Raw genomic sequence first — 18,882 nt, 5'->3', positions numbered from 1 at the left:
AAGTCTAACTGCTCTCTTTCTGGAATTTGCATCTTTGAAACAGAGAGAAAAATGATAAATTTGATTTTTTTTAATTTTCCTGCACTTAAAACAGCTTATCTTTAATTAAGATATACATTTGATACAGAAGTTTTTCTAACCCAAGTCCATGTAGGAAAAGAAAAATCAAGAGAAACATAAGCAGCATTGCTAAGTATTAGGTAATTTAAATACTTAATTTAAATATTAGAAATCTAGAAGTTTTATGAAGCATTTGGGGAGGCTGGATGGCTCAGGGAACTGGTAATGAACTAGTGAAGACTTCATTTGTAGGTGATTGATTGCAATTGCATCTAGTAAAGGCTAGAAAGTCATTCCCATAAGCCTGTGTGCAGCAATGGCTGGGCCCTGCTTTCATAGACCAGCTCCTTACTCTAAGACGGGGGAGCAGGAGTGAGCAGGCATCAAAACTGAATTACAGATGCCAGGAAGAACAGGCATGATACATCTTTGGAGCCCGAATGGTCTGGAATGGTAATAAGTAAGTTGCCCATATACTCATGGAATTTTTCTTGAGTTTTTAAATCTCAGAAACCTTTGGAGTGGCAACTTTTTTTTTTTTTTTTTTTTTTTGGCATCAATTACAATGATTTCTTTTTCCTCATGTCTTCTTAAATATTTAACATCACTGTAGGCTTGCCAATGTGAAATCCAATGGTGCTTGTTGATGCCAGATACCTCCAGCTTATGTAGGCTTATTTTATTAGTAATCAGTAATATGAGTTATTAATACAGGAAAAACTCAGTTAACTAACACCACTTGATCCCCTGTTTTATGTTATGGTGAAAACTGATGTCATCACCTTTTCTTATAAGGAATCTTTACAAAAGGTTAGTACTTTGAAGCTTGACTTGGGGATATGCTGATCTGGAGCACAGCAGCAGTGAACTCATTTCCTGTCAGGACAATGGTGCTATAGAGAAGATGCAAATATGAACCTTTATGTTGTGTTTGAAGATGACCTCACAGGGAGCCATAGAAATATTGCTTATGCATCCATTTTATCTGTGACTCTTTTTTGGTCTATCCATAGCTCTTTGCTCTGTGACATGCATATGAGTGGGGAAGATGGGGGGGTTATTCATGGACAGGCACTTGGCATAGTGCTTATTCTAGCAGGCAGCTCAGATTACATGAGACAAGCCTGAAAGGCTGCTTGTGAAGTTATACTTCTATTTTCCCCTTCAACGTTTGTTTGTCCAGTCTGTTCACCCTGGAAGCAGCTTGAGCAAGACAGTGTTTGCATATGGCTCCTGGCACCCTGAACTTGACCTCCCTTTGAGCCTCAAAAAATGGCTGGAGAACAGAAAGTCCCTTGATGGCAACAAGAGGAGAAAAAACTTGAGGAACAATGTGTGGGAAAGGGCAACATGGGAGGGATGGGACCACAAGATGTTGTAATTATGGTTGTGAGGAATGACTTTCCAGGGCAAACCAGGGACATGTCCATTGATAGGAATGGGGTGGTGATGTCCTTTGGTCTAGTGATGCTCAGCTGGCTCATGGCATGGGGTGGCAGGCCTTGGGTGCTCTGGGAATGAGTGGAGAGCAGTCATGAAAAGGCAGAGTGCAGAGGAAAGGAAAATAGTTCTGTCTTGAGAAATTGTGGTTTTAAGGGACTTCCCTGTATCAAATGTTCTCTGAATGTCTCTTAGCCCCCATTGTACCTTCTCCTTTCATGCCTTTTCAACCCTACTGTCCTTACCCACGCTCTCTTTTCTCTTTCAGGACTTCATCTTTCCTGAATGAACAGTATAGAAAAATCTATTTGTTTGGGACCAAAGTGGGACTGGATTATGCCTCCTAATCTGACCAGTCCTGACCCGGTCTTCCCTTCCTCTGGTGCTGAGATACAACATCAGTTTTCCCTTGGGCTGGGAGGGAAGTGCCAAGGGATGAGGAAGAAGAGGGATCCTTGAGACTAGGACAGAGGAGGTGGTCTGGTCACTTGAATAATCATCAGTGCTTATGAACAAAGAAATAAACAGCAGTACTGTAACAATTTCAAATGCTTTTTAGCAGTTCTGAGGAGCAACTCCCACCGTTTGTCAAATAAGAGTGAGGAAAAACAAAAAGAAAGAAATTACTTAATTCCAACTATTTTTTTAATTGTTCATAACAAATGATAAAATATTTCTAAAATAGTAATCTGAAAACTGTTTTAAAGTCACTTGACACGGTCTTTTTAAATTTACCCAAGACAGAATGATTGCAAATGTATATCAAACAGCTGCTTTCAAATGCAGGTAAGCTGTTGTTGAAAATAGGTTTAATCCTAACTGTTTATGCCTGCTTTTGATGATAGTGCAGTAGAGTATTGTGTTATTTAATAATGCATTCAAGCACCTGTTTAGAGAAGGTATATTCCACTATGGTCTAAAATGAAAACAACCCCATTACATGTCGGGGTTTCATTCATAATTCTTGTATCATGCTCTGATTAGAGTATACATTGAACCTCAGATGAGCATTACCTAAGGCACATTGAGTTAAATGCACTGTATAAACTAGGCACAAACCACAAAGCTACCTTTAACTTGCACAAAACAGCAAGTAGAAATTGATTAAAATATGCATTCTACTAATATAATGGCTGGTCTCAGTATAGAAATTAATTAATGCTAATAGTACACAATCAAAACTGCTTTTAGAAATCTTCTTAGAACATTAACTAAAATGTTCATCTTTTTAATGCATTTGACTGAACCTCCGAGACTAAAAGCTTTGCTTCCTCCATGCAAATGTGAAAAAAAAAATCACAGCCTGAATTTTCAAGTGGTTATTTTATAGCAACCTCCCCCAGCCATTTGCTTTTGGATTTCTTGTTAACCTGAGCCTGGTCCCAGGCCATGTGTGAGGTTGTACTATTAGCTACTACAGATTAAGGTGGCAGCCCTGGGAATCGAGGCCAATAACATATGCAGATTGAGCCACAGAGCAGAGAAGGAGATAACTAAATGAAAAAAAGGGAAAGGGTATTGTGTTTAAAGAGGCAGCTCAGCTATATTCTAGGCTTTCAGCTCACAGTTGTTCTCAGCACAACATATGAATGTTTGTCAAAAAAGACTCCAGGGTGCTCTCTTCCTCGCAGTCATGTTATGCTATATATATATTTTTTTCTTTTACATTTGGACAAGGCATTACACGTTATTGGCATGAATTTTCCTTAGCCAATTTCATTTCCAAAACATAAAACTTTAAAGAGCCACCACTGTGGGCACAGCAAGGGTCTACTTCTATGACTCCCACAGGACCTGGTTGAGAGGTTGTCTGGACTGACCTTGGACTTTGAGTCTCCAAAGCAAGAATTCCCTTTGGATAGTGTCAATTCTGGTGGTATCACTGGTGCGTATCTCCAGGAATCTCAGGATGAAAAAAAGCCTTCAATCTGAGGCACCAGTTACTTAATAATAGAAGTGTTTTTGATACATGTATTTTATATATATACACACAGGCACACACACGTGTATACATATGCATAAACTTCTCATTATTCACAGGTACTGAGTTATTCCCTTTCTTCTTCTCACTATTTGACCTCCCTCCTTCCTATTCCATATCTTTTCCTCTTCATTTTTCTTTTCCTTCCCAGAATCCACCTCCCACCTCAAACCTTTCTGAGTTTCAGGTCCTTGTTTTTCCTTATTCCCCAGACACTTCTGCCTCTTTCTGAAAACCCAGACAGGCTTAAAAACAACAATGGCTGGCCTCAGGAATGTACTACTAAAACCTACAGAGACAGTAGCAGTTTACATTGCAAAATGTGTTTGTATGGATCTTAATTGCAGCAAAACTTCTTAGATACCTGCTACCATGAAATACACGATCTTTCATACTTCTAATGCCCATCAGATTTTTTCCCATGCATTTTTTTAGCAATATGAGGTGATGCAATTTGATGGCTTCATTTAAAAAAACACACATCTCTGAATGATATAAACAAAAGCAAACTCCCCACTTTGTTGATGTGCTCAGCAATCCTGGAAAGCAGGAGGACTGGATTCAATTTCCAGCTATCGGAGATCATTGCTTTGCACACTTCATTTGTCAGCTTTTCCTCTTCAGAGGAAAGGACTGTCTATGAATGGCTTCTTCTTTGCTCCATCCCTATTTAGTTGAACTAATTTTGGTTAGGTTCCTCATTTTCCTGAGGGAACTTAGGGAAATTCATCCAGAAGAAAACACTTCTTTGTCTTAAATATCTACCTCCCTGCTTCTGCTCAGGTATGGTTGGCATAATAGTAGCTAATTTGCCACCTTCTCAGCTTTGCCTTGCGTACATATTTTGCTGCCTTATGCCTTCTTTACAGTTGCATCTTATCATCTTTTTTTTTCTTCCTTTCTAAACTTACAGTGACCTGGCTCATCTCAACCATGAATATCTATCACTATTAGAGATCCAATGTGCTGTTCTTCCATGGAGAACTACTGTCAGTGCAATCCCTGATGCTGTCCATTCCATGTTTTTTTCCTGTGCTTATATGTTTTAATAACCAAAACATTAATATACAGAAGCATTTCATTATAAGCCAGGTGAGAGCTAACTAAGGCTTTTTTTTTTTTTTTTTTTTCATTTGTTCTAAGTTTCAAAGACAATTTAACATTGCAAAATTTGAACAGATGACTTAAGGAGACATTATTGATGGAAATATTAAACAATTAAAATCAAATGCCTAATGTAATTGAACAAAATGTTCATCCACTCTGCCAAATGGAGTGAGTAGTTATAGGTTCTGAGAAGACAGATGGATGTGTGGTAAGCTATCTAAGTTCCTGGGTAGCTAGAGATACCGGCAAGCTACCTAGAAAGACATGGATAACTGGACCTGTGGGATACTCAGGACTAAATGATCCTAAAAAGAAGATGGCTTTCTTTCAAAAGTATTTACAATTACACATTAGAGAATTTGCTATTCTATAAGAAGAAAATACAATCCATGATTACATACTTTACAGTTCCTGTCTAGGGATGATGATTTATTGGTAATTCTGTGAAAGGCTGCTTCCTTTTCACTATTTCGAAGCAGACAGAGATAAAATTAAGTGCTAAGAAGCCTACAGACTGTCACTTCAACTTCTTCTCAGAAAGAGTGGTTAGGCATTGGGAAGGGTTGCCCAGGGAGGTGGTGGAGTCACCATCCCTGGGGGAGTTTAAGGAAAGGTTGGATGTGGTACTAAGGGACATGGTATAGTGGACATTTTTTGTGGCTGGGGGGACAGTTGTAGTGGATGATCTTGGTGGTCTTTTCCAACCTTAATGATTCTATGATGAACTTGTCTAAAAGATCAGTGGAAATACACTATGAAGGGTATGAGCAGCAAATCTTCTGGCTTCGGCTCGAACCTATCTGAGAACTGATGGGAGCTACACTGTCTATTCCAGCTTCATTAAGCAAGATTGATAAAAAAATACCTCCAGTTAAGGAAAGTCTCATTGCTTCAAACGAAGTCCTTACAACTTCTTCTCCAGTAGAGCAAACATTTTCTACTGGTATTCATTGTAGTATTTGGATCTTATTTGAAAAATTTCTTTGGTCATATCTTACCAAATTACATTAAATCTAATATAAGAATGGAAATACTGGCAAACAATCGAAGGTCCATCAAATCAAGTCTACTGTCTTTAAAAATAGCCTGTAATCATTGTTTAAAGAAAGAGTATCAGAAAGAAAGCAAGTACAGATGCTTGCCCAGCATACTAATCTCACAGTTTCTGGTAATACGTTTTCCAAGGGAATTCCAAGCTGACTGTGATATCTGATATATATCCTGGGAGATTTTATTTTATTTTTTTTTTCATAAAGATTCCAGCTATTGTTTTGTTGTTGTTTTTTTTGAAATTCATTATACTTTTATCATCCAAAACATATCCTGGCAAGGAGTTCCACAGTTATATCAACAGATAACTTTGTTTTAAATCTCATACTTGATGATTTCACTTCAAACTGACAATCCAGGTTACTTTGTCACTTCTTTTATTTTTTATTTTTATCTTTTTAATTTTATTTTTAATTATAATAGCTACTACAGGACCTATCATTAACTAGCTTTATCTGAGAGTTTTTTCCTTTATATCGACTCGAATTTTTATTGTCTCTGCTGTTTTACTGCCCAGATACTCAGAAATTAATTCTCTAAAATCTAAACTTAACTCTCTGGATGTCAGATATTACAATATTACAATATTTCCAACCAATTTGCCCAGTGGAGAAATTAGGCTTACTGCTCTACAGCTTTCTGGATCTACCCCCCCACTCCAAAATGCTTTTAAAAATTTGTAGCATGTTTCCCACCTCCATTCCTTTGGTACTGAGGCCAATTTAAGCACTAGGTTACACACCACAGTGTGTAGTTTGGCAATTTCATATTTGAGTTCATTTAGAGCTCTTGCGTGAATACCATCTGGTCCTGATGATTTGTCACTATTCATTTTATCAATTTGTTCTTAAACCTCTTCTACTGACACTTCAATTTAAGACAGTTCCCCAGATTTGTCCCCCCGTAAAGAATGGTTCCAGTGTGGAAACCTCCCTAAGCTCCTCTGTAGTGAACACTGATGCAAAGAATTCATTTAGCTTTTCTGACATGGCCTTATCTTCCTTGAGTACTCCTCTTACACCTGTAGGCCTGATTGACTCTCTGGCAGGTTTCCTGCTTCTGATGTATTTGAAAAAAAAATTATTATTATTTTTATGCCTTTAGCAAGTTATTCTTCAAAATTTTGTATCCCCTGTCTTCTTTTGGATTTGTGTTTAGGCTGCTAGAGTTTATATTCTTTTCCATTTTCCTTTGTCAGGAAACATATCATGAGACACAACAAATAAAGGAAGCAAACAAGTAGGTTATTGGGGACAGGGCAAGAGAGAGAAAGTAACAAAAAGACAAGAGTGTCCGTATTCTTGAACAATCATGAACGCTATGAAATGTCACTGCTTGCCTGGTCTCCTTCAGATATTGTGAAAAAGGAGAATTTTACTAAAGAGTTAGACTGGTTGCTAATATTTATTTGATAGGTTCACTAAGAATCTTGAAAAAAAAAAAGTTCATTTCAAATTTTAATTTTCTTATCAGGTTTGAGAAAAGTCACTGGGTATTTTTGATATCCACCGATTAGTAGAAAAGCCATATCAAAAGGCAATAACATTTTTCAGTTGTATTTTAAAAGAAAATGAAGTGACTGAAGAGGAAAGAGCTATTGTAATGAGACATAATTTTATTGGTTGCAAACTTATATTTCTTGGCTTCAAATGTTTTCAACCAGCTTTCATTTCAACTTTACAGTTGCATCTGTATGTTCTCTCTTTCAGTTCATCGTCACTCTAGATTTTCAAGAAAGCTTCATTAATGTCAGCCTTTTCTTTGTGTTCTCTTTCTCTCTCCCTTTTTGTCTTTTATTGGAGGAATAGATAATAGCTGAGTGTTAGTGGAATTTTCTCCTCTATATCTGATTTCTATTAACTGAGAACCAACATGGGTTCATCAAGGGAAAGTCCTGCCTTAGTAATGTGATTTTCTATGATAAGGTCACCTGCTCAGTGGATGAAGAGAAGGCAGCAGATGTAATCTTTCAGGATTTCAGTAACTTTCAGTAACCTTTGATGTCATCCCTCATGGCATCATCCTGGACAAATTGTCCAACTGTGAGACAAACATGTTTACACTATCACCCATGAGCTGGGTGATGAACTGGCTCAACAGTATTGCTCAAAGGATTGTAGTAAATTAAGCTCCCTTTGGCAGGTGGATGGTGACTAGTTGTGTTCCCCATGGCTCAATTCCAGGCCCAGTTCTGTTAAACATTTTTATCATTGATGTGGACACAGGAATGGAGTGCGTCCTCAGCAAGTTTACCTATAGTACTAAACTGGCAGGTGCTGCTGACTCCCTGGAGGGATGAGATGCCTTGCAGAAGGAGCTAGATGGATGGGAGCACTGGCTGATTAGCAATGGCATGAAGTTCAACAAAGGAAAATACTGGGTGCTGTACCTGGGACATAGCAGTGCTGGACCCAGACACAGGCTGGGGACAAGTGGCTGGGGAGCAGCTCAGCTGAAAGGGACCTGGGGGTACCAGTGGGCTTAAGGCTCAGCATGAGCCAGCAGTGTGCCCTGGCAGACAAGAGGGCAACCTTCATTTTGGAGGGCATTAAACCCAACGTACGTAACTAGCCAGTCCAAAGAAGTGATCCTCCTATACTTAGCATTGGTATGGCCTCACCCAGAATATTGTGTACAGTTCTGGGCTCCATAATATAAAAAGGATGTTAAGGTTCTTGAAAGTGTCCAGAGGAGGGCAACAAAGCTGATAACAGGACTGGAAGACACATCCTGTGAAGAGAGGCTGAGGACACTTAGGTTGTCCGGTCTGGAGAAGAGGAGGCTCAGAGGTGACCTCGTTGCTTTCTGCAGCTCCCCAAGGAGGGGAAGCTCAGAGGGCAGTGCCGCTCTCTGCTCCCAGCACCCAATGGCAGAAGTTCATAAGGGGAAAGTTTCTTTCCTCCACCTGGTTTCTCCTCTGTGAAGCTCGTCACACCACGTCCAGTGGCCACAGTTTTTTTCATCTAGGAGACCTTTGTGTGAGGTGTCAAGGGACCTAAATTTACATAGTGTCTTTACCTTGATATTTACCTCATCAGCATGCCCGATGAGAGATTGAAGAAACATATTTCTGCTTTCTCTTTGCACCTCATAAGGGCAAAGGACAATCATCAAGGCAGCTATTGTGGCCTACTATGAACACAGGAGAATCAAAAGACTTTTGTGGCTAGTCTTCCCCTGGTCATTTCTTCAGCAGAGATTTTAGTAGACAGAATTTATTGTTTGCAGTTATCTGTCATGTTTAAAACTTGAAAGAATAAATCAAATCACTCTTTTTTTTTTTTCTCTTACCAGTCCAGCAGTAAATAACAACACACAGAAGTCGCATTCTTGTAATGTCTTTGCTTATGCAAATTGCTTGACTTTCATGCCTAGTTTAATTGATTTTAATGGGAGCTAATTATGTCAAGGAGGTGTTCTCACTTGTGAAATAATTTTCAGGATTAGATTTTTGGATAACGTAGATAGCAAAACCCCATTTTGGACATATACCTGAGGCAAGGCGGAGAATCATAATTAAAGGTGCAATTCTTGTTAACAGACTAGTGCAAAAATGTTTTATTTCTTCTTTAGTGTGTGGCAAAATTTTACTGTGTGTAAGTATTGGAGCTGGATTAACATCAACTCTTTGCTGACTAGATTATCAGAAGAACTGGTGGTTGCTTCTGTGTAAGGAATTCACCATTTCAAGGCAGTTACAGATGAGTATGTCTCCTCACTTATATCTGAAAGCAACAACAACAACAAAAATCACAATAAACTACGTATTCTGGGAGAACACCATTTGGTGATCATTTTGGTTGGTGCTTTCTAACAAATTAATGAGAATATAAATAAGAAAGAAAAACATTTTATTTTACCTGTGTTTTCCCAGATTTTCTCTGAAGAACATGTAACTTTCTTACATAGGAATCAAGTATCTCTACACTATAGTGCAGAAAGAAGTGCAGATGGTGGGGAGTGGTGCCAGCTAAGGCGACACTTCAGCTCACACAACCTGGTCACAGTCACACAGCTGTGCAGAACCCTCCATCCAGAAGGCATCAGGATCTAGCCCTGAGAGAGTCGAAGCCAGATATCAGGATTTTTTCATGCTAAGAACAAAAAAGGGGGAGAAATGGTCACAATTTTCTTCTTATACTGCTTTTAAATTACTAAATTACACATTCACAGTTAGTGTTCAAATGTTTGAAGTGCCTCTGGATGCTCCTGTCCTCACCTGAAATTGTGGGTTCTCTCTGACACGGCAAAATGGATCTTTTGGAATGTAGTGTTTGCAATGTATTTAGATAATTAAACTTTTTTTTTTTTTTTTTTTCCTGTTTATTTTATTACTTTATTTTGCTTGGAAATGTAATTAAGCTGTTAGTAAAGAAGAGAAAGTATTTGTAGGTATATTGTTGTTGTTGGCCCTCTACTATCTAAAGTTCTAGAGAACACCTTATTTTTAATTTTGCTGCCTATCTTTCCATATAACATAAAGTGTTATTAGTACTGCAACATAAAATGTCTCAGCGGGTCATCGGTATGCTTATGGGCCTCATAGCCAGAGGTATCAAAGCTAATGGATTCTGAACCATAATATATTTTACTTTGCTTCTTTATCTCAGACACAACAAAGAATCTGTGAATACCATTGTATGGTATGTAGAAGGTTTGATGAGTTAGACTTCTCAACTTGGGGTTCCGTAGTTAGCTGTTTCTCTGTTTACACTCAGGTTACAATAACTTAATAATTCTGCAATTGCATAGATATTTTTGGACTGGCAAAAGTCAGACATTGTGGAGTGGCAAAAATGCACACCACTACTAGCCAGTCTGACCCATCAACTTGGCATGATGCAGAACGTGAGTAAGAAAATACAGTACTGGACTGCTTTGGGGGGTATAACCTCTGGTTCAGGAGGGAGCAGGGACAGAGAAATGGAAGTGGAGCCCCTTTATTGCCTACAGCACAATTTGGAAGAACTCCATAGGAGCCGTAACAGTGGAGTGACAAAAATGCTAAGTGTAATGAAGATGTATTATTGGCTGACAAATCTAAACACCACTGCAAAACACAGAAGCATTGTCATCATCATAATAATCATCATCAAAATATTAATTTTCCAATAGGCCCAACAACATCTAGTTGAATTTCTGAGAAAAGATCAACAAATTTCTCTATGCATTTCACTACAGTCATAGTGACAGAGACATGAGTATTCCATCTCAGGATTGGACAATGATCAGTTCATTGCAGAAGGGTATTTGCAAGCACATTCTAACAGAAGAAAGTAACAGCTGCACTGCATTTACAGAAAGTTACCTTAGCTTATTTATAGTCTTGCGCTCAGGACAAGCTTTTCATCTGCCCTCATCTGCAAAGGCAAGTTATCATAATGGAGGCCACCAGCAGGCTAAGAAGGGAACGTATGGAAGAAATGCATGTCAGAATCTGTTTAAGACAATATGAAAAACTGCTCACGTACATACAAATAGGTGAAAATTCTTTTTCAGCTTTATTTACCTGAGAATGAATTTCAGTTTGAAGAGGCCTTTATGTCGTTTCAGGCAAAGCACCTAAGATATAAGCAATTTTCAACAAGAGTACTACACATTTGTCTTTATAACAATTTGTATGTAACAGCTTTTATGCAAATGACACTAAAGTGGCACCTTTTTTCTAAATTGGACATTTTTATGGTTATAATTTTCTCCTGTAATAACAGCAAAAAAAATGGCTGTCCCAGTGGAGTTGAGAATTTCATCTCTAGTGCCATTTTGTGAAGTTGGAATGACAAGTTTCTTTCATTTGTGCAAAGAATGACAAAAAATACTTTTTTTGTCATTCTTGTCTGACTTGGTTGAGGCAGTTACACTTGGAAGCAGCACCAGTCCCCTGACACCAACCTCTTCTCTGCCAGCAAGAATGGTCTCATAAAATCATAATAAAACTTAAAGGAACTAAAAAATATTGCATTCTGTCTCTTTCTGCTCTTTGAAGGACATAAATTACTTTGTTAGTTTAAGCAGTTGTTGCTTCGGTTTGGTCTTTGGCATTGATTCCCACTCATTCTCCAGATGTCAGACAGGTGACTTTTACAGACCGTGGTCTTGGGTTTAATTAACTACAATACAAGAGAATTTATGTATTTCATGCAAACATCCCAAGGGATTAGTATAATATACCAAGTAAAATAGACAGGTTATTGTTGCTTAATTGACTACGCAGTTCTGCAACAGCAATGTATGAAATTGCAGGTCTTTAACAATGATTAAAATCTATCTCAGTTACCAGTTAATTAGTGATCTGTAACCAAGAAACTTTGTGATGGATGATTTTACCCTCACAAACTGATAGATTGGTAGACTTTAATTGAGGCATACAATTAGGTTAACAAAGTCAAAGTTGAAGTCTGATACTTCATCTCATAAAATAGAATCTCATAAAATGTAATTAACTGTAATTTTTAGTAAAAAAACCACAAACGTTTATTTTAATGGGAGCAGCCCATAAATGCTAAAAGGCCTTGTGCCTTTCTATATAAACTATGCATATAATGCATATATATTTTTTTGTTATATAACCACTTTTCTGTTAGTGCTGATTTTTATTCCTACTACTCAAGCATTAGCAGGAGCACCAAGGCTAGCTTAGGAAAGCACATATGTACCTAAATGCAGCATTTCTTACAGAGAAACTAGCTGACTCAGCCTGGGTCCATGAATAGTATGTTTTGGCATACAGAAGCCTAGAGCTGCACTGAAATAAACCAATGTTTCAGCTGCACCCTGAAGCCCCCAAGCCCAGGGTACACTGTCTCTGGGAAATAACCCCCTGCTATCTGCAGCAAAGACTATCCAGGGTTCTATCATTATGGCATAGCACTGCATAGTGCATATAAACCCAGTTACATTCCTTGTCTTGAACACAAATGAAAGAATAATTAGTCAATATATTCAGCTATTACACACAATGCTACATTTTGAGGAATAGAATTGTTACTGCTTACCTCATCCATATGAGCTTTCCTAATGAGTGGGATAAACCCCCAATATAGGAGAAGAAAGACCTAGAAGAGCCCTGTTTCTCTTGAGCTTGGACTAGAGGCAGGGAATGCATCCTCACAGCCAGGGGATGCTTTAGGGGCTGAAAAAAACAGCAGCTGCCAGTTTCTGAGACAAAATCTGGCCATTTTTAAGTGAGGCAGAAGGAACACCAGAGTTCAGTCTTCCTGTGGTACAACCAAAGCAACATGCTGCTCATGGCTTGTGACACCCTGATTTCAAAGCTGCTGTAGTTGCTAATCCAGTTGTCCTAAAAAGGCAAGACATAGTTGCTGATCATTTTTTTCTAAGCACCAAACAACTACACAGTCGGTGTTATCATTTAGCTTTTCTGAGTCTGGACATCCAGTACAGATAACTTGCTCCACTTTCATTTCAGGAGGTAAAGTTATCTTTGAAACAAGTGGTTTGTGATCCATAAGTCACTCAGTACGTGGGGAACTTCTTAGAGCTAACTCTGGTTACTGGTTTGATGAGTTCAGCCTATAGCCTGAGAGAGTTTACATTAGAAAAATAAGATGTTCTCTGTCTGATCAACAGTTTCTGTCTCTGATGTTTCTGTTTTGCACTATACCTTCCATTTCAGCTATACAGTATCTATATATATAATTGGTGAACTTCAAGAGTGACTTGAGACATCTTAGTATTCCAGTCAGACAAAGCTTCAAAGCAATTAAAGAAATAACTTTCTACGCAAGAGGAATTTCCTGAGAATAACGACTGGGGGGGGGGGGGGGGAGGTGACATTAATAAGTATATTAGAACATTAACACTGAAATTATGCTTTAAAATCCCCAGAAAAAAATTAAAAAGTCCAGAACAATTCACATTCTTAAAGAAAGATAGTGGAAACCTCTATCCTTCTGTTCCTCCTCTCCTCCCACCCACCACACCCCCCCAAAAAAAAAAAGAAAAAAAAAGAAAATGCAACAGTGTGGATACAGATGAATAGGTGAAGCAGTCTGTATGTTTGGAGCACTTCCATGCCAGAAGTTGTGTTCATTTGGATTACTGAAATAATTTCTCAGTACACCATATAATTTATAAATATCTGCTTATGAAGAAGCACTTACAGTATTATAGATGGGTTTTAATGCATTATTTACATTTTAGAAGCACAAATGTCGTTTTCTCAGCATAATATTAATTAATAAATACTTTGTGCATTTAATAGCACCTTTCATCTGAAGACCTCAAAATATCTCTAGACTTTTACAAGGGGGCAGACTGAGGCAGATAACTACTAGGCTGCATTTTCAAGGTTATTCTCTATGTTCCTGGTGGAGCTAGCAATGGATACCCTCGTGTGTTGACTATGAATCCTGAAACCAACCCCCTGGCCCATTGCACTGCATGAGCAACTCTATGTAGACTAATAGATTATTAATGTTCTGACAATCTAATGGTTTACTTAGTTTGACGTACCTTTAGGGCTTTACAGTTAAAGAAATGTGTTAACATTAGTATTAAAAAATACTTGTTGTGGTCAAATATTCAATGGAATCAAGTTAACAAATGCTCTATTTGCTCTCTGAAACCTTGTGATGAAGACTGCTCATACAAGGGTAGTGAACAAAAGGACTGATTTCACAAAAAAAAAAAAAGAAAAGAAAAGAAAAAAAAGACGTGTTTTTTTACCTCTTCTAAATAAAATGTCATAAAGACTTTGAAGCTCTGCATTGTCACTCAAACAGCAGGGCTAGGAAAGAAGGCACATTCTAAAAAAAGAACTACATTAAATTTTTTTTTGAAAATCCTATCTACCTTGGGCCTAATCCTCATTTGAACTAAGGCCTCTCTGCGCTTGCAACATAAAGTGACCTCGAAGTGTGGGTGTATATTAAAATACTTTTCCCCAATAGTATAAAGGGATTTAAGAGTCTGAGGAAAAAAAATATTGCTTCAATGTTACCCTCTGCTATATTCCTAATTACTTTAACTCAGTGAGAAAACAAAAGAAATACGAGCTCTTCTGATAACGTTTTTAGTTTCATGCATCATATCTACCTTCGATTAAAAGGTTTTTTGGTACAAGCACTGCTATCTAGAGTGATCATTGCATCATGAATAATCAAATAAGATTAGCCAACTGTGTCCAGGTCCAAAAGTCCTATTATTGTCTGCAGGAAAAGCATCATTTGGTTTTAGACTATTTTATAGTCTACCATAATCCTTGCTAGCCTATCACCAGAAACCCACCTGAAACCCACTTTTTTTTTTTTTTTTTCTGAAAAAGCATTACATGTCATTTTTCATTTTCTGTTTATCTTCTATCTGTAGCATGCATGACAGTCCACTATTCCTGTCATACTGGTGTGTTTTGTGCTTCGTTAATTATGAAAATCACATGGTGATTGCAAAGCCTTCATGTGCAAATCAAAAAACGTAACACAAACAGTTACATATAGCCCTTGACTGAGCTCATCACTCACTACAGGGCTGCAGAAAGAAGGTTCACAATTCCCCTAACACCATTATTTCTCACAAGTGTTCATTTTCTATAGCAAGGTAACCAACTGAGGAACGGGACAGATCCTGATCTTACCTTGATCCTGATCTTATACCTTAGTGTAAATTAGGAACAACTCCTCTGAGATTGGAGCGGTTACTCTGATTAACCAAGCGAGATCAGAATCTGGCTCGGAAACTTTGCATAGTCATTATTTAATTTGGAAGAGGGAACCCCTGTCTGTCTCAGTTTCTCAAGTGCTATCTGTCTGTTACCAGGCACATGCACATTAATTGTGTGTATTAAACTTTGTTTGGTTGAACCTGTCATCCTAGGCTAAAATTGTGTGACCTAACTTGTAGTAGCTTTTGCAGTGAAGGTATCATTTACTGTTGAGTATATTTTACTGTGCTGTTATAGATCTTTTCACTCAACCAGCTGTCTAACATGTTGAATAGTCTTTCATCTTGTCAAACACTTCCATTCCCCTTTCTACAGCTTTCTCAGCCAACATGTACACACCTAATCAATCTAATGCCACTGTCTCCAGACTTTAAAACCAAAAAACACTGCCCAAACTACTTTTTTAAAGGGACAGTCATCCTTTTCCAGTAAATTAATCATCAAAAGGACTGATAAATTGTTAAATGAGAAGAAACACTTCTCTGAAACTGTTACTCTAGGTCCAGCCTTAGAGCTCCAGTTCACTGAATCTGTCATTCGGTAAAGGCTGGTGGGGGCTTCCCTTCACACCAATCGTGTATATGTTAATGTAATTTAATTTAATAAACAACTTACCCATGGAACTGAGCTTAAATCCTTTTGCTTTTGCTTATATATACTTTTTTGTTGTTGCCATTTTTAGGCAAACAAGATTAGTCTGTCTCAGTCTGTTCAACGCTTTTTTTTTTTTCCTTTTTTTTTTTTTTTCCTTATCCTTCATCAATGGGAACTCCATTAGTAGATTGATATTGACATCGTATAAGAGACAGGTGTAAAAAAAGCCATTGGCACTGCTTTCAGGTGTCTCCTGCTATGTGATATAGTACATAACTAACACAGTATGTAGTATTCATTAGGGTTGCTTTTATTTTTATTACTTTTATTTTTATTAGATATATTACCTCCTGAGACTGTATGAAGTGAACCATGTCACTGGGTGAGATTACTACTCAGTTAATAGCAGTTCTGAAATCAGTCAATTGGGAATAGGCTATGTTGCAAGAACCTCTAAAATGCGTATATGTGCAGTGGGGGACAGGGCAGCTCTCTAAAGGGGAAGGTTTTCTGCTGTTGCTGGATTCTCCAGTGGAACATTTTTCAATTGCATGCTCATTTCTATATGTGCTTTTAGTTAAAACAGATAACAACAACTGAAACAAACACTTTTATAGCCAGCAGGTACACATGAAATAGAAAGGCCTGAACAAACAGGTAGAGGTGGGTGCTTTGTATTTTCAGCCTGGTTTTGAATTACTAAGGATGGAAGGAGGTAAAGACACTTCAACCTTTAAGTCCCTTTGACATTCACAAAGTGCTAAAAGTCAGCTGGGGTCTAAGCTCTGACAAATTTGCATCTCTTTGAATATGACGCTTGAAAAGCCAAGCCGCTAGATTAAATTTTGCCATGGAGAAAATGAGAAAGGCTTCCATCTCCCAGGTCTACTGGGAGGATCTTTATGGTTGATTTACTTTTTTTAAATAAATGTTTCTTTATGTGTTTTCTCTAGTTTGTGTCCAGCCTTCCTCTACCAGGCATGCTGTAACTTCCGCCGTTTTTTTTCAGCCCACAGTAAGTCAACCTGGGCATAGCTGAAGGTGAGAGAATATTTCAATCCATCTGTGTTTTCTGATTAAAATTTGCAAACAAATCTTGGAATAAGCTATACCTGATATGACTTCTAAAATAATTTACACAGTTTATAAACCGGGGTCTAAATCCTCCAAACCCTCCCCACGCTATTTGTATGCAGAAGTGATGTGGGTTTGCAGGAGTGAGCCCAGCTGTGTAGCTGAAACCTTACTAGGACAGCAAGCAAAATAATGGTTACAGTGAACCCATAAAAATAATAAACTGATTGTCCATTCAACAAAATCTACTAAAGTGTGAATTATCTAATGAGCTGCTGTGGTTCAGGCTGACTTGTCCTGCATTAACAGTGACATCACTGACATGTGGACATGCAGCAGTGAGGGTGAGGGCAGGATTTGGCACTGGTTTAGGTGTGGAGCTGTTTCAGATAATGACAAATAAAAGGGTGTACATAGAGGCAATTTTTGGGGGGTATATAGAAGCTTATAATATGGACTCAATTTATTTGCTATTTATATATGGCAATTCCCAATTTATGGCTATCTCAAGAAAAAAAAACTTCACAAATGTTGAATGTAAACATTGTTTTAATGTTCATTGAAGAAGCCCCAAATACATTGCTGTTGTCCTTGCATTATTAAAGAAGTGTAGTGCTTGCAAACAATCTAGATTTTACAACAAAACTTAATACCACTCCCTTGTATCTACATTTGCTACTACAGGAGACTCATTATTTTGGGGATTTCTAAAGCAGAACAAACCTTTCCTGTGAGCCAGGAGAAGAATCCCTCAATACTCTACTGTCTTTGAATCTTAGCTATACATGAAACGTGTACATAATAGAGATCATACACAGAGCCAGTAGGAGATGTTGTGTATGAAAGTTTGTGGTTTTTTTTTTTTTGTTCTCTACACAAAAATCATTTGCAAGCTCTGTGAACAGCATAAGTAATGAAAAAAATCAAATATAGCTAGTTTCTCTCGTATTTATTTATTTATTATTTTTAATTCCTTGCTGGGTTCTTATAATTTTCTGGCAGATCTTATAACATTAGAATGAAATGTGTTCTGGAGTTAGAACTTAGCAATGCATCCTGCAGTTTTAACTCAAGTCACTTGGGTTCTGATTTAACTCAACATGTGTCTCTCAAAATAACTCAGGAGAGCAGATTGATATACTTAGAAGAGGAAGAACAGCACTAAAGACTGGCAGTACTAAACAATCCAGTTATTAAATGCATTTAAGCATCTGAAGAAGTCTAACTTTCTGGGGAAAATATACATATATATATTTAGGAATCCAACAAAGCACCTGCTGACATTGAAGGAAGGTGTAGGGAGCAGGACTAAATTGTGTATCCAGCTACTAAGCTGATCCTGAGCATTTTAACCTCAGCATGTTACTGTCATATCGGGGTATCATTCAGGTCTATTTGCTTCACTTGACACTGTGGCACTCCAGTCGCAGACCCTGAAGTTTCTTATCTTTAGAGAAGGAAACCTTTTAGAGCAACTAAGTGGTTTAATGCTTCATTTATCCACCTAACTACTCTTTTGCCTTTCAGAGGCCGTTACTCTTGGTACTTTGGTTTTCCTCCCTCAAGTCCAGTTGCTCTTGGTGTTCTCAGGCCAGCTTCCACCTCTGCATGGTCTTCAGACTGCAGGCTGTGCATTCATCCACATCATTCTCTGCTCCCAGATACCCCACCTAAACATGGCATTTTGTTGGTGATAGCCATCACCTCCAGGATTATAGCAAACAAATAGCAGTGGGCTCTGCCAAGTGTATCCTTGCTGAAGGAGGAAAAGCATATTGCTACCACCCAGATACATCCCTCCACAGACCAGGAACGCTCAGGTGTGCAGTGATCTGCTTGCCCCAGCTCTGAGCCAGCTGTGGTGGGATGGTGACCAAATGCTGCCTACCAGGTT

General features: G+C 38.1%; 1 long non-coding RNA gene across 1 annotated transcript in view; it reads left to right on the top strand.

The window, feature by feature from the left end:
* LOC121071385 overlaps positions 1-18,882 on the top strand; it is an 84,522-nt gene that overhangs the window by 23,097 nt on the left and 42,543 nt on the right. The window contains exon 2 of the long non-coding RNA XR_005820559.1: positions 16,868-16,955. This is a non-coding gene — a long non-coding RNA (uncharacterized LOC121071385). The remainder of the gene's footprint in view (positions 1-16,867; positions 16,956-18,882) is intronic.

The sequence above is a fragment of the Cygnus olor genome, chromosome 5 (genome assembly GCF_009769625.2).
Source record: "Cygnus olor isolate bCygOlo1 chromosome 5, bCygOlo1.pri.v2, whole genome shotgun sequence".
Taxonomy (NCBI): Eukaryota; Metazoa; Chordata; class Aves; order Anseriformes; family Anatidae; genus Cygnus; species Cygnus olor.
The sequence above is the reverse complement of the archived record's forward strand: the minus strand, read 5'-3'. Positions and strand labels throughout refer to the sequence as shown.